The sequence below is a fragment of the Geotrypetes seraphini genome, chromosome 8 (assembly GCF_902459505.1).
Source record: "Geotrypetes seraphini chromosome 8, aGeoSer1.1, whole genome shotgun sequence".
Lineage (NCBI taxonomy): Eukaryota > Metazoa > Chordata > Amphibia > Gymnophiona > Dermophiidae > Geotrypetes > Geotrypetes seraphini.
In genome coordinates this window covers 79,545,011-79,567,289 of record NC_047091.1, presented here as the reverse complement: position 1 = coordinate 79,567,289, position 22,279 = coordinate 79,545,011, and the positions used below count along the sequence as shown (strand labels likewise).

The window sequence follows — 22,279 nt, the reverse complement described above, 5'->3', positions numbered from 1 at the left end:
TACCAGAAGTTCCCTAAGTTCCTTCAGCACCCTCGCATGTACACCATCTGGCCCCATCGCTTTGTCTACCTTTATTTTAGCTAGCTCCTCATAAACACAACCCTCTGAAAATCGATCGAGGTCTATTATTCCTCTATCCCTATTCACGTTTGTCTTCTGCGGTCTTGCTCCCAGCACTTCAGCCATGAACACAGAACAGAAATATTTGTTAAACAATTTGGCCTTTTCTTTATCAGCTTCTACATATTCCTCCCCTTCACCTTTGAGTCTTACAATGCCACTTTTGCACTTCTTCCTATCACTAATATATCTAAAAAATGTCTTCTCTCCCCATTTTACCATTTCAGCCATTTTTTCTTCCATTTGCATCCTTGCTTTCCTGACTACACGACCAGCCTCTTAACTTTTCCAGATATTTTTGCTGTCTTCTTTTTTCTGTAATCTCTTGTAGTTTATGAAAGCTAACCTTTTATTCCTTACCTTCTCAGCTACTACTTTTGAGAACCAAAGCTCATCCTTTTTAATTTAGGTAAGGTAGGTATTTTCCTGGGGGACAGATGCAGAAAGATACTGTTGGCAGCAGCGCACAATTAATAAGAAATGCATGCATGTTAGCAAGTCAGTGATATAGAAAAGGGTTCAGAGCAGAAGTTAGCTCACACATAACACATTAAAATTAATTATATCAAGGCTATTAGTTATTTCACTGTAATGCAGAAAAGTACATAGCAGATTTTAAGGCGAGCATAAATGTGAGAAATTTTAATGCCAGGTCTGAGGAGGCATAGTATTAGTTCACCCTTTTCATTGGCGTGGAAAAATTAATAGCCTCCTCTGGGTCCCCAGACCCCTAACCCCCTCCCAAATAGCCCTGGTGTCTTGTGATACCCCCACTCCCCAAACTAGTAGCCCTGGTAGACTATCAGTCTCCCTCCCAACCCCGCCTCCACTTTTAAAAAATAATTCCCTAAAGGCACCCCTCGCCCTTTAAAAAAAAACTCCCTAGTGTCTAATGACCCCCCCTACCTTCAAGATGGAGGAGCAATGCCCTCTTGCTCCTCCCTCCATTTTGGAAAATGGTGGTGCCTAAATTTGTGCAGTGTATTCTGGAATGCACCAAATGAGGATTAGTCTCCCATATAAAGGAATTTACCTTACACAGACAGACCCTGCCTGGTGCATCCTGGTTAGTGTTACCATATTTTGAGATGCAAAACCCCAGGCACATGGCCCCACCCCATTCTGCCCCCAGCCCGCCTCGTCTCTTCTTCCCCAACCTCTGGGCTAAATCTGGAGTCCCTCGAGCATGCATAGATGTGTGATGTCATCCCTCTGCTTCGCTCCTAAGTGGGGACATTTGTGATTGGCCCATTGTGCTGCAGAACCAATGAAAAAAAATCAGGAAGTTTGCCAGCAAATCCATTACCACCACTACTACTACTATTAATTATTTCTATAGCGCTACCAGACGCACACAGCGCTGTACATAATCACAAAGAATAAGAAAACAGTCCCTGCTCGAAAGAGCTTACAATCTAAACAGGCAAGACAGACAAGATGTCATGGATACAGTCAAGGGGAACGGTTAATCAGCTAGCTGGGTTGGAAGGCAGTGGAGTAGGGTTAAGGATTGAAAGCTATATCAAAAAGGTGGGTTTTCAATCTGCTTTTAAACAAGGGAAGGGAAGGGGCTTGATGGACAAAATAACCCAAAAACCCGTACAAGCCCTTTATTTCCTGCTGTTGGATTTAAAAACTAGCCCAATTAGGTGGGAAAACCGCCCAAAAGGCAACACTTCAGGGATCCTGCTCACTCCCTGAAATAAACAGATTTTTAATGGGGTGAGGTTAAGGTCCGCATTTTACCCAGTCCCCCTAGACTGCTCATGGACTGTGTGCTGCTGCAGCTTCCTCCATGGACCTCTCAGCCATTGGTGTGTAGTTTCTGCACCCGAGGCAATGAAAAAGGTTAAAGGAGCCTGCTCAACAGGCAGCCACACCCTCCCGGTTTTCAGCCGGATACTCTAGCACAGTATCCCGCAAACTTTCTCGAGCCGCGGCACACTAAAAGTAGTGGTTGTGGCTTGAGGCACCTGAAAGTGTGTAGATATCTAATCTAATCTTTAGTCTTATATACCGGGTCATTCCCAGAGGGACTCGAACCGGTTAACAACATAATCTTAAGACTATAGATGAAGAATAATAATGAAGGGAGAATCATTAAATATCAGCAAAAAATTGTCAGCAAGGGATTTTAAACAATTATCCATGAGAAATTTTGTGAATAGATATGTTTTCAATGTTTTTCTAAAGCAGGTCAATGAAGAGAGAATTCTAATAACTGAAGGAAGATCATTCCAAATTTTAACCATGTTGATATCCACGTGTGTGAAGGCCCTCCTGAGATGCCTCTGTGTGTGTGGAGAGGGGAAGGAGGGGGTTGCCAGAAGGGAAGAGGGCTAGAGAGAAGGCCAGGTGCTGGCAGCCACTACTTGCCTATAGCACGTGCCTCTCGCCATGAGGCACCTCCTGTAGGCAGTCAGCTGGCACTTACGCCTCTCCAGTGTACTGTGGCACACCTGAAACCTCAGGAGGCACACTAGTGTGACTTGGAACACAGTTTGAGATACACTGCTCTAGCATTCATTAGGTCATGCTTCCCCTCCATAACCTGAGAGCCTTATGAGCAGAAAGGTCACCAGAACAGATTCATGAAGTCTTGTTTTTCGATTAGTTTCCTAAATACTTTCCCTTCATTTTGTTTGCATTTGGCACTTTGAAATTCCCGCACATCTCCTTTCTTTGCCCCTCTGGTTCTGGCCAAACGAGGAAAAAATCAAGGAGGCAAAGACCATGCGCGCATTCAGAAAAAGAAAAAAGCGGCGATGGCGAGGAGGAGAGAAGGGCAGGGCAAACAAAAGTACCCGGATGTGACGGCGGCTAGGGATGACGCGGAAGAACGGATGATATGATGGTGGTGGCGGCAGCTGTATTAGAGTCGGAGAGCATCGGTCAATCAGTGAGTCAGTTAACGACCGCGCCTCCTCCTCTCCCCCTCATTTGTTATGTGCAAACGATGCCGCTGCCCCTCCCCTCCCCTCCCCCATACAGGTGAAAAATAAAGCCAAACGTTAGGAAATTGTAAACGCAGGGACTCGCTCGAAAACAGTTTATAATGCTGTTCATGGTAGTGTTAAAAGAGTCGCCGACGTTTTGCTCTCTTTTAAGGGGAGAAAAGAAATTGCTTTATTTCTTGGTGCTAAATCTCTGTGGATAAGCCTGAGGCATAAGAGTCAGCTTTGTAGGCACTGGAAGCCCACCCCCATCCCCATATCGAGCAAACATATTGTTTGGGGGGAGAGATAACTAGTACTGTATTATGTTTGGCACACATCAGTTATTTTGAAATGTGCCTGAGGGTCTGCTTGTGTTTCTGTCCTAATCCCCAGCTCTGTCACTGACTATCATATCATCTAAGGAACTCATAATCATAACTTAAACGTCTAAAAACTCACCCTTTTAGGTGGGCACTTGGATGACCTAAAAGAAAGGTCATCCAAGTGCCAATAATCAAACTGACTTTCTGGACGTATCCAGGGACTTTTTAGGCCTCTGAATGCTGCTGTGTGCCCAGAGTTAAAAGGGGTATATCTGGAGGAGTGGTTAGGGTGGTATGTGGGCAGGATGTGGGCCAACCTAGGCTTAGTTGTCCTGCAGGGATAATCAAATGTTTCACGAGACTTCCTGGACGAAACGTATACGTTGTGAGTTATAAAAGCAGGTATAAGTGCCAGAAAGGTATCCAAAGTGACCAGATAACCACTGCAGAGACAATTTAAAGACCCCCACACACTCCCCCAGTGATCACTGACCTCCTCACTCTGCCACAAATTTCAGAATAAAAACGTACATACCTGTCTCCAGAACATCAGCACCTACTAAAGGGAAGTTTTGTAAAGCTGCATACAATACAATTCAATTTTTATTTGAATGCCGCCAATATTTCGTGAAGTTCATAGTGGTTTACATAAGTAATTATGGTGATAAAAATTAAAAACTAGTATCTTAAGTAGCCTGAGGGGTGGGCTAGTGAACCATAGAGAGGAGGACATAAGCCACTCTAACTAGTGCTGCCCGATTCAGAGAAAAATATTTCGATTCGATTCGATTCACTGTTAATGACAGCTTTTTAAGTTTAAACATTTTATTTAACCAAGGCAATATCATATGAAAAATAGGAACATCCAAACTATAACATAGCTTTATAATTAGTTAGAAACATTAATTAAATAAATTACAGAATTAAATAACAGAATTAAATAAATTACATTTGCCAGTTCTTTAGAAATATCAGTTTGTCAGCTTTGGCTGGCTTCAGACAACTTCGCTGAGCAGCAATTATTTGACCTGCTGCAGAGAATATTCTTTCTGAAGGAACAGAAGTTGCTGGCGAACATAGAAACTTCTGAGCAAGCTGGTTTAGTAAAGGTAGCTTCTCTTGTCTGTCATGCCAGTATGCAAATACATCACCATCAGTTTCCATCTGAGGCTGATTTCACTATTGTCTGACATCGATGGAAGTCTAGATTTAATGGCAGCCACATTAGTATTTTTAACTATTTCCCAAAAGCTACGCTTCTGTCGCCGACGAGGTAAATCTGTATCTTGCGAGTGAAGTTGTTCAGGTACCACAGGAGTACTTTCTGATTCAGTTAGTATTGCTGGTGGGATGCTCGGTATTTGCATCTTCAGGATCTCTTGTATAAAAAATGTAGTTAAATCTGTTACCTCACCATATGTAGCCTTGAATCTTGGGTCCAGAAAGCTGCTTAATCTGTAAGAGTTATTATTGCATAAAATGTCTCGAAATCTTTGCAATAAACTCTTTTTCAGTTCGTGTGTAAAAGAACTGATGATCTTGACATTTCTTGACTTGCTATCATCACTACATCCCTCTCCCTCGTCCCCATCATCATCAGCTCTTACATCTGATTCGCTTGCCGGAAATTGAAGAACCATGGGGTGGATGGAGACGTACATAGATGGATCAGAAACTGGTTGGCGGGTAGGAAACAGAGGGTAGGGGTGAAGGGCCACTATTCGGACTGGAGGAGGGTCACAAGTGGTGTTCCGCAGGGCTCGGTGCTCTGGCCACTGCTATTTAATTTATTCATAAACGATCTAGAAACAGGGACGAAGTGTGAGATAATAAAATTTGCAGACGACACCAAACTATTTAGTGGAGCTCGGACCAAAGAGGACTGCGAAGAATTGCAAAGGGACTTGAACAAACTAGGGGAATGGGCAACGAGATGGCAGATGAAGTTCAACGTTGAAAGAAATTTAAAGTATTGCATGTGGGAAGCAGAAACCCGAGGTACAACTATACAATGGGAGGGATGTTATTAAATAAGAGTACCCAAGAAAGGGGCTTGGGGGTAATGGTGGACATGACAATGAAGCCGACGGCACAGTGCGCAGTGGCTGCTAAGAGAGCGAATAGAATGCTAGGTATAATCAATAAGGGTATTACAACCAGGACGAAAGAAGTTATCCTGACGCTATATCGGGCGATGGTGTGCCCACATCTGGAATACTGAGTCCAATATTGGTCGCCGTACCTTAAGAAGGACATGGCGTTACTCGAGAGGGTTCAGAGGAGAGCGACACGTCTGATAAAAGGGATGGAAAACCTTTCATACGCTGAGAGATTGTAGAAACTGGGTCTCTTTTCCCCGGAGAAGAGGAGACTTAGAAGGGATATGATAGAGACTTACAAGATCATGAAGGGCATAGAAAGAGTAGAGAGGGACAGATTCTTCAAACTTTTGAAAAATAAAGAACAAGAGGGCATTCGGAAAAGTTGAAAGGGGACAGATTCAAAACAAATGCTAGGAAGTTCTTCTTTACCCAACGTGTGGTAGACACCTGGAATGCGCTTCCAGAGGACGTAATAGGGAAGAGTACGGTACTGGGGTTTAAGAAAGGATTGGACAATTTCCTGCTGGAAAAGGGGATAGAAGGATATTAATAGAGGATTACTGCACAGGTCCTGAACCTGTTGGGCCGCCGCGTGAGCGGACTGCTGGGCACGATGGACTCAGGTCTGACACAGCAGAGGCATTGCTTATGTTCTTATGACTCGCCAATGGAATTTATCAGGTGTTCAACCATTGGATGAACAACAAACACAGTAACATATTGCTCACCAGATGCAATTGTAGCTGCTTCTTCAAAAGCTTCCAATATATCTACAAGCTTGCGTGCTAAATCATAGTCACATTCCAAAGGTGCTGATTTCTGTGTGGCTTTACATAAACATAAGCTGATGGGTTGCTGTAACTCAATCACACTACGTAACATGAGGCAAGTACTGTTCCATCTAGTTTTTACATCACCAACGAGTTTCTTTACAGGCATTCCCAGAGTCTCTTGAGCCGTCTTCAAACTTTCTGTGAGTATTGTACTATGATGAAAAGTGCTAACAATATCACAGAATTTGTGAATGGTATCTGTGATAGCTTGCTGAGATCGTAGTCCATCTTCGACACACAACTGAAGTGTATGTCCAAAGCAGTTGTAGTGGACCATGCAGACACTGTTTCGGATAAGTTTGCCCACTGCTTTTTTCATTGAAGAAGCATTATCGGTGACAGCGAAAATCTTGCCTTCTAGCTTCCATGTTTTCATAGCATTTTCAACTGTATCAGCAATATTGTCACCCGTATGTCGCTCTGGAATGTGATGCGTTTCCAGCACAACATTGACTGGTTGAAATCCTTTAGATATGCCATGTGCTGTGATGGTAATATAAGCCTCCATGGTTCTGCTTGTCCAGAGGTCTGTTGTGATGCTTACATACTTAAGATGGTGAAGCTGATCCAAAACATGGGCGGAAACTTCTTCATATTTAGCATCAATCATTTGATCTAAAGTTTGCCTTGATGGTACTGTATAGCTTCCATTCAAAGATTGTGAATAATGAAGAAAGCCTTCATCCTTTACAGCGCTAAATGGCTGCATGTCTTTGTCCACGTCTTCAAAGCCCACCTGCTGTTAACCACGTTCGGAATTCTATATTCTTTGTGGTGCAGGCTTCTGAGGTCTTTTCCTCTTGTTTATCTAAACACAGTTGTGCTTGAAACCTGTATGTTTGATTTGTTATTCACATTTTTGTGAGATTTCTGTCCATTTTTGATTATTGATAGTTGTACATCTATCAAAATGCCATGATGTCCCCTAAAGTCCTCAATTATAATTTCCATTTTGTCACCTATTTTGAGTTCCTTATTGCTCTTTTGCCTAAATCTCTTACCTATTTAGACACTCAAAAACACTTCGAATTTCAGGAAGTCATCGCTTCTCTATCACAACTCAGACTACATCTACTTCAGTCGTCTTATGATGCCTTTGAGTTGTCTGCCCGGGTGGCTGCTTGCTCTGTAGCAATGCGTCGCCTTGCCTGGCTTCGTACCATTGACATGGACCCTAATCTTCAGGACCGCTTGACTAATATTTCTTGTGCAGGCAATGACCTCTTCGATGAATCTATCGAGGCATCCACCAAGAACTTGTCTGAACATAAAAAATCTTTCGCTTCTATTGTCAGACCTAAGCCAAAGCCAATTCCTGCCAAGTCTACACGTCCTCCTCCCATTTACCAGAGAGTTTTCCTCCAAGGGCGGCTCCTTACACTCGTCCTCCTCCTAAGAAACAGCGGCCTCAGAAGCAACAAAAATCTCAACCTTCTGCTGCACCTAAGGTTTCACAGCCTTTTTGACTGTTTACAACAGAGCATAACCTCCATTGTTCTGTCTCTGACTTCTCTTCCCCTTTATTGGAGGTCATCTCCATCATTTTTACCACCGATAAATGACAATTACATCTGACCTCTGGGTTCTATCCAGCATCAGGGAAGGATACTCTCTTCATTTCACTCAGGTTCCACCAGAGCTTCCTCCAAGAGAGTATCCTTCCAGTCCATCCCAGACTACCCTTCTTCTTCAAGAAGCTCAAACTCTGCTTCGTCTCCATGCCATCGAACCAGTTCCATTGGAACAGTAGAACAGGGGGTTTTACTCCCGTTACTTCCTTGTTCCGAAGCAGACGGGCGAACTGCGGCCCATTCTGGATCTCAGGGCTCTCAACAAATTTTTGGTCAAAGAAAAATTTCAAATGTTGTCCCTGGCATCCCTTTATCCCCTTCTCGAGCAGAACGACTGGTTATGCTCTCTGGATCTCAAGGAGGCCTATACTCATATTCCCATTCATCCGGCCTCCCATCAATATCTCAGATTTTGGGTGGGGAATCTACATTATCAATACAGAGTGCTACCCTTTGGCCTCACTTCCTTCCCCAGAGTGTTCACCAAGTGCCTCATAGTGGCTCTAAGGAACCATGGTCTTCAGGTATTTCCCTACCTAGATGACTGGCTCATCAAAGATTCCACATATCAGGGGGTTATTGTAGCGACCCAACGGACTACGTGGTTCCTACAAAGTCTAGGATTCAAAATCAACTTTCCCAAATCCCAACTTCAACCCTCACAGAATCTACAATTCATCGGAGCTGTTCTGGATACTATCCAACTCAGAGCATTCCTTCCACAACAACGTCTGGAAGCTCTCCTTCAACTCTGCCATACAGTGTCTTCCCGCTCTTCCATCTCAGCGAGACACATGATAGTACTACTAGGTCACATGGCCTCCACAGTACACGTGACTCCCTTTTGCCAGACTTCACCTCAGAATTCCTCAGTGGACTCTTGCTTCTCAATGGACGCAGGTTTGTGACCCACTTTCTCGACACATAACAGTCACTGCTTCTTTGAAGCAGTCTCTCCGTTGGTAGATGCTCTCTTCCAATCTCTCCAGAGGCTTGCTTTTTCAAATGCCCCCTCATTAGAAGGTCCTCACAACAGATTCTTCAACCTACGCATGGGGCGCTCATCTCGATGGTCTCCGTACACAAGGCCACTGGACCAGTATGGATCGTCAATCTCACATCAATCTGTTGGAACTCAGAGTGATCTTCAAGGCTCTCAACGCTTTTCAACATTTTCTTCACGACCAGGTAGTCCTCATTCGGACGGACAACCAAGTCGCCATGTATTATGTCAAAAAACAGGGAGGGACGGGATCTGCCTTCCTTTGTCAAGAAGCTCTGAAGGTTTGGGACTGGGCAATCCGCCACAACACCTTCCTCAAAGCTGTCTACATCCAAGGGGCGAAGAATTGCTTGGCGGACAACTTGAGTCGTCTTCTGCAACCTCACGAATGGACACTCCATTCCTCACCTCTTCATCACATTTTTTCACAGTGGGGAACACCTCAGATAGACCTCTTTGCAGCTCCCCACAGCTACAAACTGCCTCAGTTCTGCTCCAGGATATACTCTCCTCATTGCCTCGAGGCAGATGTTTTTCTTCTGGATTGGATGAATCTCTTCTTCTCTGCATTCTCTCCATTCCCTCTCATTCTCAAGACTCTGGTCAAGTTGAAGAGCACTCATGCCACCATGATTCTGATTGCTCCTCGGTGGCCGAGACAACCTTGGTACTCCCTTCAACTCAGCAGCAGGGAGCCATACATTCTACCAGTTTTTCCTTCTCTGCTTACACAGAGTCAGGGATCTCTGCTTCATCCCAACCTGCAGTCTCTACACCTGACAGCTTGGTAACTCTCAACATAACTCCTCTTCAGTTTTCTCAACCTGTCATAGACGTTTTAGAGGCTTCTAGGAAACCTACCACTAGACAATGCTATCACCAAAAATGGACTAGATTTTCTATGTGGTGCTTTTCTCATGATAAGGAACATCAACATTCCTCCTTATCTTCTGTTTTGGATTACCTTTTGCACTTATCTACTTCTAGCCTCATGTCTACATCGATCCGAGTCCATCTCAGTGCAATTACGGCTTTCCATCAGCCTATTGAAGGGAAACCCCTCTCTGCTCATCCAGTGGTTTCCAGATTAATGACAGGACTTTTCAATGTCAAACCTCCTCTCAAACCGCCTCCAGTGGTTTGGGACCTCAATGTTGTCCTTGCTCAATTGATGAAGCCTGCATTTGAACCAATTGACAAGGCTCATCTGAAGTATCTCACTTGGAAAGTGGTGTTTCTCATTGCTCTCACTTCTGCTTGACGAGTCAGTGAGCTGCAAGCTTTAGTTGCTGATCCACCTTTCACGGTGTTCCATCATGACAAGGTGGTTCTTCGTACTCATCCTAAATTCCTCCCTAAAGTGGTATCAGAATTTCATCTCAATGTTCTTCCAGTGTTCTTTCCGAAGCCTCATTCTCATCCTGGAGAAGTAGCTTTTCATACTCTGGACTGTAAATGTGCTTTGGCCTTCTATTTGGAATGCACCAAACCACACAGAACTGCTCCTCAACTTTTTGTCTCCTTCGATCCAAACAAGTTGGGACATCCGATCTCTAAGTGTACCATCTCCAACTGGATGGCTGCTTGTATTCTGCTATGCCCAAGCTGGATTACCCTTACACAGTAGAGTCACAGCCCATAAAGTCAGAGCAATGGCAGCTTTAGTAGCTTTCTTCAGATCTACACCTATTGAGGAAATTTGCAAGGCTGCTACTTGGTCCTTGGTTCATACTTTCACTTCTCACTATTGTCTGGATGTTTTCTCCAAACGGGATGGCCAGTTGGCCAGACAATAGTACAAAATTTATTCTCCTAAATTGCCAACACTCCCACCATCCCATTCTGGTTAGCTTGGAGGTCACCCATATGTGAGAATAGGCTGCCTGCTTGTCCTGGGATAAAGCACAATTACTTACCATAACAGGTGTTATCCAGGGACAGTAGGCAGCTATTCTCACAACCCACCCACCTCCCCTAGTTGGTTTCTCTGCTAGCTATCTGAACTGAGGAGACGCGCCCTACACTGGGCGGGAAGGCATTCACACATGCGCAGTGCGGTCGACTCAAAACTTCTTGTTTCTTCAAGCAAGTCTGCTTGCGAGGCTTCCGCATCCGTGCTCCGTCAGTGACGTCACCCATATGTGAGAGTAGCTGCCTGTTGTCCTTGGATAACACCTGTTACGGTAAGTAACTGTGCTTTCTGTACAAGTGTATACTTGGTATGTAATTTGAAAAATTATAAATAAAGAAAGAAAAAAATTAAAGAAAACGATCTTCCCTGGCTATTTGACTATTAATAGCATTATATTTATACTTAAGGCCTCTTTTACAAAGGCGCGGTAGCAGCTGCGCTGCACTGCGCTAACTGCCCTGAAGCCCATAGAGATTTAAAGGGCTTTGGGGCTGTTGCCGCATGGCAGCCGCTAACGCAGCTTTGTAAAACAGGCCGTTAATGTTGCTTGATTCTATTGCGAGACCAATTGTTTTTCTAGAGTCAAAATGGTAGTGTCTAATTTAGAAAATTCAAGCCTTAATGATTTTTGAAAATGAACTGAGTATGATATAATCTGACCATGCAAAGTTGCCTTAAAGGCATCCCATAAGATCTCTAATGGTACTTGGTCAGAAGTATTAATTTGGAAAAACTCACCAATATTTGATTGTATTTCTTCAAGAAAATTTGAGTCAGCTAGCAATGCATTATTGAATCTCCAAATAGGGACCTGTGATTGTTCTTTAGAAAACTAATATTTGATCCAAACACCTGCATGATCTGTAACACAAATAAGATCTATGTTTGTTTCTAGCGCCTGATGAATTATATGATAAGATACTAGAAAGAAATCTATTCTCAAGAAAGATTGATGTACTTGGGAGCAAAAAGTGAACTCACGAGCACTGGGATTAAAAATCCTCCAAATACCTCTTAAGCCATATATTACATGTTACAATGTTTCATAATTACATTATGCAAATGTAGTGTGCCTGGAAATGGTTTCAGTTTTGACCAACAAATTAATTCCTTAATTAATTTTGTCTGAGATATTCAACTACTGGAAGGAGTTTTTCCAAGTATAGTTGAAATTATTGTTCCTCCCACTAAACACAATTCAACTATTGCAGGATTCAAGGAAAACTTACATTCAAATGATGCGGTCCTTCCCTGCTTTCTGACTGCCACACATAGTTGTGCCATTTCCCTTAATCCTAGCTTATCATTCGTCTAGACCCATAAGATACATGCTGTCCCACTGATTCTCCATAAGTACCCTGTGCAGCCTTCTGCTATCAAGTATTTCTCAACCTTAGCAGGTGTGTTAGCCTATGCAACTTGGGCTGGTATGTGTTAGGGACCGGAGAGTTTAGAAAAACATGAAAGAGAAACAAGGATTTTTGGCCTGAGATAAGGCTTGACTTAGCCCACAGTGTAAGTCAAGGGCTTGGACCAGTTTGCTACTACTTGGAGCCTAGGGGTGTTATGCCCACAGGTGGCCCAGGTCCTTCCCCCGCTCCATTCCTTTCAGTTGTGATGGGATGTGGGGGTCTTGGCTCCCCTCCCATACTTTTGAGTGTCCAAATTCAAGTCCAGTTGTTCCCTCCACACCGCCCCATCCAGCCACCCAGCAGCTTCGGAGGAAACCCCGCCCCCAGCACCAACGACTTTGCCTGCCCAGACGGCCTTTTAAAAGGCCAGGATCACCGGCCCAAGATGCCCTGCAGCACAGCATGGAGGCAGAGAAGCCTTTCTCCTGCTTCCCTCCACACCGCCCCATCCAGCCATCCAGCAGCTTTTGCGTAAACCCTGCCCCGGGCACCGACTTCCTTGCCTGCCCAACAGCCTCTTATAGGGTCACAAAGCAGGCAGGCCCCACCAAAGGGTCTGGATGGGTTCTTTGACTGGGTTACAAGGAAACTGGATATGGGGAAGTCTCTAGACGTCGTGTACTTGGACTTCAGCAAAGCTTTTGATAGCGTCCCGCACCGCAGATTGTTGAGCAAGATGACTTCGATGGGATTGGGAGTGATATTGACGACATGGGTCAATGACTGGTTAAGCGGTAGAATCCAGAGGGTTGTGGTTAACGGTACCCCCTCCAATACATCGGAGGTGACCAGTGGAGTGCCACAGGGATCGGTCTTGGGACCGATCCTTTTCAAAATATACATAAGAGACCTGACTCAAGGGCTTCAAGGTAAAATAACACTATTCGCCGACGACGCCAAACTATGCAACATAGTAGATAACAGCACCTTACCCGACAGTATGGAGCAGGACCTGCTCTTATTGGAACATTGGTCCTCGACTTGGCAGCTGGGCTTTAATGCCAAAAAATGTAAGGTCATGCACCTTGGCAGCAAAAACCCATGCAGAATTTACACTCTGAATGGTGAGACCTTAGCTAGGACTAGGGCAGAACGTGATTTGGGAGTAATCATTAGTGCAGACATGAAAACTGCCAAGCAGGTGGAGAAAGCTGCATCCAAGGCTAGACAAATGGTGGGATGCATCTGTAGAGGTTTCGTCAGCCGGAGGCCCGAAGTCATAATGCCCCTGTACAGATCCATGGTGAGACCTCATCTTGAATATTGTGTTCAATTCTGGAGACCACATTATCAAAAAGATGTGCGGAGAATCGAGTCGGTTCAGCGAATTACCACCAGGATGGTCTCGGGACTCAAGAACCTCCCATATGAGGAAAGACTGAATAAACTGCAACTATACTCGCTCGAGGAACGTAGAGAGAGGGGGGACATGATTGAGACTTTTAAATATATCACGGGCCGCATCGAGGTGGAAGATGATATCTTCTTTCTTAAAGGACCTTCAACCACAAGAGGTCATCCGCTGAAAATCAAAGGTGGGCAATTTCATGGCGACACCAGGAAGTATTTCTTCACCGAAAGGGTAGTCGATCATTGGAATGAACTTCCATTGCAGGTGATTAACGCCAGCAGTGTGCTCGATTTCAAAAAGAAATGGGATATGTATATGGGATCTCTAACCGGGTGAAGTCTGGGGGGGGGTCATTAGCGTGGGCAGACTTGATGGGCTACAGCCCTTTTCTGCCGTCATATTCTATGTTTCTATGTTTCTATGGATGGTCCTTGATGTAAGCTGAAGAGACTGAGGAACCAAACCAAATACTTACATCAAAGCCAAGTAGAACCCTCGAACCAATTAACAAATTAAAAGTTGATGAAAACTAAGGACAAAACACCAGAAGAGAACTGTTCCGTCCACAGTACTGCTTCGAGCCTTTAAGACTTATTTTAATAAAGGAAATTGCTAAACTGAGAATTCCCTTGGGCATGGGAGAGCATTCCACCCCTCACCAATGCTCCAGATGCTGAACCAGTTGGAGGGCTCAGTGGGAATCCTTGCTTGTTTTAAAAGTTCCCCCTTTCCTCTGGCTCTGCCATTTTGTTCTTCCCAGAGCAACTGAGGATCCCCTCGAGCGTGGGAGAACACTCTGCCCCTCACCGATGCTCCAGCCGCTGAACCAGTTGGAGGGCTCAGTGGGAATCCTTGCTTGTTTAAAAGTTCCCCCTTTCCTCTGGCTCTGCCATTTTTGTTCTTCCCGGAGCAACTGAGGATCCCTTCAGGTGTGGGAGAGCATTCTGCCCCTCAATGACATTCCAGCCGCTGAGCCAGTTGGAGGGCTCAGCGGGAAATCTCGCATGTTAAAAAGTTCTCTTTCCTTTGGCTCTACCATTTCATTCTTCCCGGAGCAACTGAGGATCCCCTCGGGTGTGGGAGAGCACTCCACCCCTCACCGACGCTCCAGCCACTGAGCCAGTTGGAGGACTCAGTGGGAAACCTTGCTTGTTTAAAAGTTCTCCTTTCCTTTGGCTCTGCCAATTTGTTCTTCCCGGAACAAATGAGGATCCCCTCAGGCGTGGGAGAGTACTCCATTCCTCACCGACACTCCAGCTACTGAGACAGTTAAAAAGCTCAACACCTAACAATGCGCAGCTGTTTGGCACACCATCTAAGACGCACCGTCTAAGACGCACATCCAAATCACTGTCTAATGTGCAAGTCCCAATCACTTACCACCAACAAACACCTAGAGAAAGATCAACTTTCTAACCCTCAAGAAATCACCTACAACCTCACTCCCACCAATCCCCTACCTCCTATCTTTCACAATGAAAGCTATACCACAAACTATCCTACTGATCATCTTGCTCATAACCAGCTGGAAGGCTGCAGCAAACATCTCCCCAATACCAATTATTTCAACTACAAATAGAATTCACCACCCAGCCGGGAGAACCATTACAGACAGAAGCATAAACTCCTATACCTGCATACACCACATCATCACACCAACATGGAGGAGAAGATCAACAAACCCTTTCAGGACTAAACCACTCCCCCAACCAAGAGCACTTGTCTACCCAAAAGCAACAAATAGTACGCAAACAGAATACACCACACTAACATGTGCCTACATAAACATCAGAGCTCTAGGCCCAAAAACAGAACACATAAAAGACTGGATAAAAACCGAAAATCTAGACTGCCTCTTCCTCACTGAAACCTGGCTAACCTCAGACTCAGACCCCAGGATAACGGAAGTTTGCCCGAAGGGATACAAGATAACAGTGGTCTGCAGGGAAAAAAAAAGAGGAGGAGGTCTAGCAATCTTAGTCAGAAACTCCCTAAACTTAAACATACTAGACAAAACGTCCACCCCATACATGGATCTATTAGCCTGCCAACTTTCATGCACCACACTAACAGGATCCATAACCTAAATGCTCTGCTACATAACACCAGGGAATTGGAACACAGCAAGACCAGAATTCGAAGATTTTATATACCAAGACTCACTAACAGCGATTTACAACCTAATCCTAGGATATCTAAATCTCCATCTCGAAGACCATACCTCTAAGCAAGTAGAAAACCTACTATCTTACCTCGAAGCCTTAACCTACAAGATCTTAGACCCACAAACCACACACGAGAAAGGTCACCAACTAGACATTGCAGCCTTCATGACCCAACAGCCCATTCTACCAGAGATTCAAACCTCAAATGGAAAATGGTCCAGATCCATCTGTTCATACCATTACACATACACCTTCAATATCAACTGGGCCAAAGGCAAAACCAAACCAAAATCCCAAAGCTTAACCTACAAATCACATACATATATCAATCTCTCCAAATTCTGGACTAAAACAGATGCTACAATCCAAGAATGTGACTCCAAAGACTTCATTTCACGATGGTGCAATATAAGTACAACTACCCTAGACGAGCTAGCCCCAATACAAACAAAATCCAGAATCAGTAGACGATCAGAGAAATGGTTCAACAATGAATTACTCCTAATCAAAAGACAATGCAGACGACTAGAAAGAAAATGGAGAAAAAGTAACTAAGAACACACAAGAGCAGCATGGAAAAAACTAAACCAACAATACAAACTAAAACTAAAAGAAAAAAGAAAGACATACTACACAAACCAAATAGGCATAGAAGCCCAAGACACAAAAAACTATTCCAATTACTAAAAGAACTCACAGACACCAAACCCTACCTATCCAAAAACGACAACCCTCCCCCTTCAGCCACCCTTTTAGCTGAATATTTTAAAAACAAAATTACAGCTCAGCTTGCGACCTCAACCAATGCCCTCCATAACTATTAAAAACATCCAGCCTAAAATTCTGCACTCTCCTCATGCAACGGATACAAACCATGCTCACAGATGGCCTTTTCCCACAAGACCTCTCCGAAATCATCATCACCTCGATCTTAAAAGATCCAAAAGGAGCAACAGATCAACCATCCAACTACAGACCCATAGTCTCAAGTCCACTATATGTCAAGCTAATAGAAGGCCTCATAGTTAAACTCCTCACCAACTACCCAGAAAACCACAATTTGCTCCACCCTACACAGTCTGGATTTAGAACCAACTTCAGCACTGAGACACTACTAGGATCCCTTCTGGGCACAGCTAGACAACACCTCAGCACAGGCAAAAAAATGCTAATTATTCAACTAGATCTCACCGCAGCATTTGACCTGGTAGACCACGACATCCTGCTACAAATACGAGATACAATAGGAATCACAGGCAAAGTACACACATGGTTTCAAGGATTCCTACAATCCAGGACCTACAAAGTAAAGACAAACAAAGAAAAATCAGAACCATGGTCCAACCCCTGTGGCGTACCCCAAGGATCGCCATTATCCCCAACACTCTTCAATCTCTACATTGCATCCCTCGGCATCTGCCTAAACAAAATAGGCTTAACCTCCTATAGCTATGCAGATGACATCACCAATCTCCTTCCTTTTGATCAGCCAATGCCTACCATGACAGACACACTACACAGAACTCTAGAAACAGTGGCAACATGGATGAAAGCCCACAAACTAAAACTGAACCCAGACAAAACAAAATTCATAGTTCTCAAAAAAAAAAATAAAACCCCAACCATAATAAACCTAGTAATAAACTCACTCACATACCCCATTTAGCCCACTTTAAAACTTCTGGGAATGACGATAGACAGATGCTGCACTATGCAACCACAAATCAACAAAACAATACAGAAATCATTTGCGGTCATGAGAAACCTAAGGCAAGTTCGAAAATTCTTCGACAGAAAACAATTCCAGCTCATGGTCCAGTCCCTAGTCCTAGGTCTCCTTGACTACTGCAACATCCTCTATCTCCCCTGCCCCGCACCATTGATAAAACAACTACAAACAGTACAAAACACAGCCCTGAGACTAATCTATTCACTAAGAAAACACAACCACTTCACCGAGGCATACTTTGACTCACACTGGCTCCCAATTCAAGGAGGAATACTGTTTAAATTCTACTGTCTATTATTTAAATCCATAAATGGTGACAGTCCAGCCTACTTAAACAACCGCCTAATCCAAACTACCACAACCAGACACAGTAGAACCCAGACACCATTCACATACCCTCCAATTAGAGACATCAAACGGAAAAAACTGTACGATGGCCTAGCCACACAGGCAGCAAAACTAGACCACCAACTCTCCAATCTACTAATCGCGACACCAGACTACAAAACTTTCAGAAAAGAAATAAAAACCCTGCTATTCAAAAAATCCATGAAGACTAACTAACACCGTATGAAACATTTCAATCCTCTGAAGCAACCTGCTCTACTCTATAACACCTCTGGACATGTCCAGAAATCCTCTGCTGTAATTCTGAAATCCTCTTCTGTAATCCGCCTTGAACTGCAAGGTAATGGCGGAATAAAAATCACTAATGTAATGTAACGTAATATTAAAAAATAAGAGGAAACTGTGTTGCTAGTTAAGGGCCTGTTTTATCAGATGGTTGGACGCTTGGAATGCTCTCCCGGAGGAGGTTGTGACGGAGACCACCATTCTGGGATTCAAGGGCAAGTTGGATGCACACTTTCTTGCAAATCACATTGAGGGATATGGGTTAACAATGCCTTCATCAGTGAATACCTAGCTTGGCCTCCGCGTGTGCGGGTCACCGGATTAGATGGACCTAAGGTCTGATCCGGTGAAGGCATTTCTTATGTTCTTATGAAAAACTTTGGTCGAAGGGAGGAGCGGGGGTGTTTGTGCTAGATTGTTGCAGGCAGAGGCCATGTGTGCTTTGCACTAGCTGCTGCAGATCAGCAGCAGGCCATGCAGGATTGGTGTGGTTAGGGAGATGAACTGGCACCAATTGATTTGCAGCAACTTCTTGGGTATACAATCAGAAGATGACTGGTGTCACAGTTATATACTGGGGTGGTTCTGGCAGCAGGCATAGAGGAATGTCATGGTATAGATGCAGCCCTTGTGGCTAGTGAGAAATAATTGGCTGAAGCTGGTGGGGACTGATTTTGGTGAGACCTGCTAGCTATCATCTTGCCGTCTTGATGTGAATTGAAGGAAAATGTGTGAAAAGATCAGGTTGTGGCCTAGATAAAGTTAGCATTATATTACAAAGTTACTGTCTTTTTGAGTTACATATTTCTCCTCTGACCTGGAAGGCAATCAGTCTAACACAGGAAAAAACCTTTCTCATACCTTTCTCATCTGTTAATACATCTAGGCACCACTACACATGGGACTGGAAAGAACTCATCCATCTTTCTTCAACTAGTGCAGCTGCTAGCAATATAGTAGCAAACATGTTTTTATATAGTTATATTCTTTTTATTGACTCTGGCTACCATCACCCCATAAAAACAATATTTACTGTACTTTTGCTGTTTGGTGAGACACCTGCTCACAAGAAAAGAGGAAACATGATCTCAGCACAATTGTCCTCTTTCTCTGCAGCCTTCTTTAACCAGCATCTGGAGTTATGCTGACAAGGATTAGAGCTAGTTGTGCCTGTGCCTTATCTGATCACTGACAGCTGTACCTGATTGCTGTGATGGATCCCTGATAATTGTTTTTCATGGAGTTGCAGGAGTTTTCTACAGGCAGGAATACAGGTGAGCTGGGATCCAATTCATTATGGGATTTTTCCAGGAATTTTTTGCTAATGCACCAAGCTTTCTGCATGAAGCAGGGTCTCAGAATGAGCGGAGAGGCAACTTTGATCTTGGAGCCTCTTTTGAAAGATACTTATTTGATGGCTAAGTGTCCTTGAATTGCTTGGGCAGAAGAGTCGGATAAGGGGGATTCAGTGGGATCAGCAGGTTCTCTGGACCCAGTAAGGAATGCTGTGGGGAACCAGGATGACCTTAGTGCTGAGTTCCTACTGGAGAATGAGGTATCCTCAGATGAAGATGTATGATGGTTCATATTTTTTACTAAGATGAATTGCCTGGGATATCACAGCTCATTTCAGTACTCAAGATTTCAGAGGATTGCCTGGTGGGTAGTCAGAAGCCTGAGGACCAACTGCTGGAGTGTATTGAGAAGCACTCCAAGACATTCCCTGTGCCTAGAACTGTCAAGGAGATGAAAGCAGCAGAGTATGATGCTCCAGATGCAGGGTTTAAGGTTGGGAAAATAACCAGGCTTTATCCAATCTAAGTGGAAGGATTGTACTTGCTGAAGGGATGCATTGGTAGCAGCAATGACCAATAAGGCAATGATTCTAGAGAAAGAGGGCGAAGCCCTGATGTATCTGGAGGATCACTGGATGAAGGTGTTATTCAAGCAAGCTTTTGAAATGGCAGCCTTTGGGTCTGCACTGCAGGCAGTGATCTGTGGAGGTTTATGTCTCTAGGGTAGAGCAGATCCCAATGCTGCAGTGGGATCAGTTAGAAATAAGTATAGCCTTTCTGGCAGATGCCTTGCATGACCTCATGTGGGATTTGTCCAAAAAAGATGGTGCTTTTGATGTCAGTGCAGCAGTTTCTATGACTGAGAAGGTAGTCTGCAGACATGATGTTGAAGGCTTAACATAGCAAATTTTCCTTTAAGGAGAGATTGCTTTTTAGTGAGGATTTTGAGAAATTGGTTAAGAATCATCTTAGAACAGCTAGTAGAGGTCAGCTCTGGGCTTCCAGAAGATATAGGCTGGGGAGAATGCCAGCGGTACTCAGCATAACTGTTTTCTGCCCAGTGGTCAGTCCTTTCAGAGTGGTCACAGGGGCAGTTGAGAATTGGGGTCTGGAAGTTCAGCAGGTCCCTGAAGATCACAGTAAGATTTTTGGGATTCACATGCCAGTGATTTCAGTTGGAAGAAGGTTAAGGATCCAAATGAACTCAGGCCTGTGGGTCTCAAGGTTATTTGAGAAAGTTACATGGTACAGTTTGCACAATACCTACTTGTTGTCCCCTGTTGGTCCCCTCTAAAAGCTTTGGTTTTCATGTTAACTCTGGATAGGTTGTTACAGTTCCAGACAGTGGTTCCAGTTCCTTTTTCAAAAATGCTACAGGCCTGTATTCCCTCTGCCCATAAAAGAAGGATCATTCTGCCCTATTTTATATCTCAAGAATATGAGCAGAGCTTTGCAAGTCCCAAGATTCAGGATGGAGCATATAGGTGCAGAGACATAAGAAAATTACCTTGAAGTGGCAGTGTCGAGGTAATTTTCTTATGTCTCTGCATCTGAAAAAAGCTTATTTGCATGTTCCAATTCGAGCAGAGCACCAGTTTCTTCCTCAGTTTGCTGCCTTAGGACATCATTTTCAATTTTATGTTCTTCAATTTGGGCTGTCAGTGGCACAAAGGACTTTTTTTCAAGGTCATGGTCTTTGTAGCTGCTCATCTATGCAGAGAGGTGATGTTGATTCCTTCCTTCCTGGATGAGTTGATCCAGGTAAATCATACAGGGAGAGTGAGAAAGCCACATGAAGGATAGTTTAGCTCCTAGAAGAGTTGAAATGGGTGGTCAAGAGAAAGCAGTCCCCAATGCAGATCCTAGATTACTTGGGACATTTGATTTCGGGGAAAGTGTTCCTGACTGAAAAAATAGCACAAAAGTTAAGGCTTCAAGTTAAGGGCCTACTTTGCGCTGAGAGTCTGGAATTATCTGCAAGCCTTGCAGTCTATAGCAGCAGCTCTGTAGCTGGTGCATGGGGCCCATCTTAGGAATTCGGGCAGTTTATTCCAGGCATACGGTGCAGCAAGATAGAAGGGACAGGGTCTGGAGTTGGCAGAGACCAATGACCATTTTGACCAATGACCTCACCAAGGCACTACCACCTCATTTTTCTTCTTGACTGTTTCTCTCCCTATTCACACAAACAGCTTTCTCGCTTTGACTGTTGCTTTTTCTACCTATTTGGCCACTTTAAGATCCTCAGGTATGATTTCCCCAAGTCCTGCTGTTCTTTTATACATGGAAGTACTTTATCCCCTGTATTGTAAGCTCTGGAACACATTGCCAGAGGTTGTGGTAAGAGCGGATAGTGTAGCTGGTTTTAAGAAAGGTTCGGACAATTTCCTGGAGGAAATGTCCATAGTCTGTTATTGAGAAAGACATGGGGGAAGCCACTGCTTGCCCTGGATCGGTAGCATGGAATGCTGCTACTCCTTGGATTTTGGCAAGGTACTAGTGACCGGGATTGGCCACCGTGAGAACAGGCTACTAGGCTTGATGGACCATTGGTCTGACCCAGTAAGGCTATTCTTATGTTCTTATGTCCCTCAGGTTTGTGTAGCCCAAATTCATGACTGCAAATTTTGGCATTAAATCTTAGTTGCCAACTTCTGGACCAAGTTTTGATAGATCTTTCGTTATGATATCCACACTATCAAGGCTGTCTACTATATTAGACAAACCTTACCAGACAGCTTTTCTGTAATATCACTTGCAAACTTGTTAAAAGAGCCAAACCAAGGACTGAACCCTTTGGCACAGCACTGGTAACATCTTTTTCCTCGGAGTGAACTCCATTTATCGCTACCATCTGTATCCTTCCACTTAACTAGTTTTTAACCCAATAAGTT

At 44.0% G+C, this 22,279-nt stretch overlaps 1 protein-coding gene across 1 annotated transcript in view; it reads left to right on the top strand.

Moving 5' to 3' along the window:
* Positions 1-2,934: 2,934 nt before the first annotated feature.
* Positions 2,935-22,279, top strand: part of DNAJC4 (DnaJ heat shock protein family (Hsp40) member C4) — a 338,056-nt gene continuing 318,711 nt past the window's right edge. The window contains exon 1 of the mRNA XM_033955045.1: positions 2,935-3,019. The gene's annotated coding sequence lies outside the window, so the exon portion shown is untranslated. The remainder of the gene's footprint in view (positions 3,020-22,279) is intronic.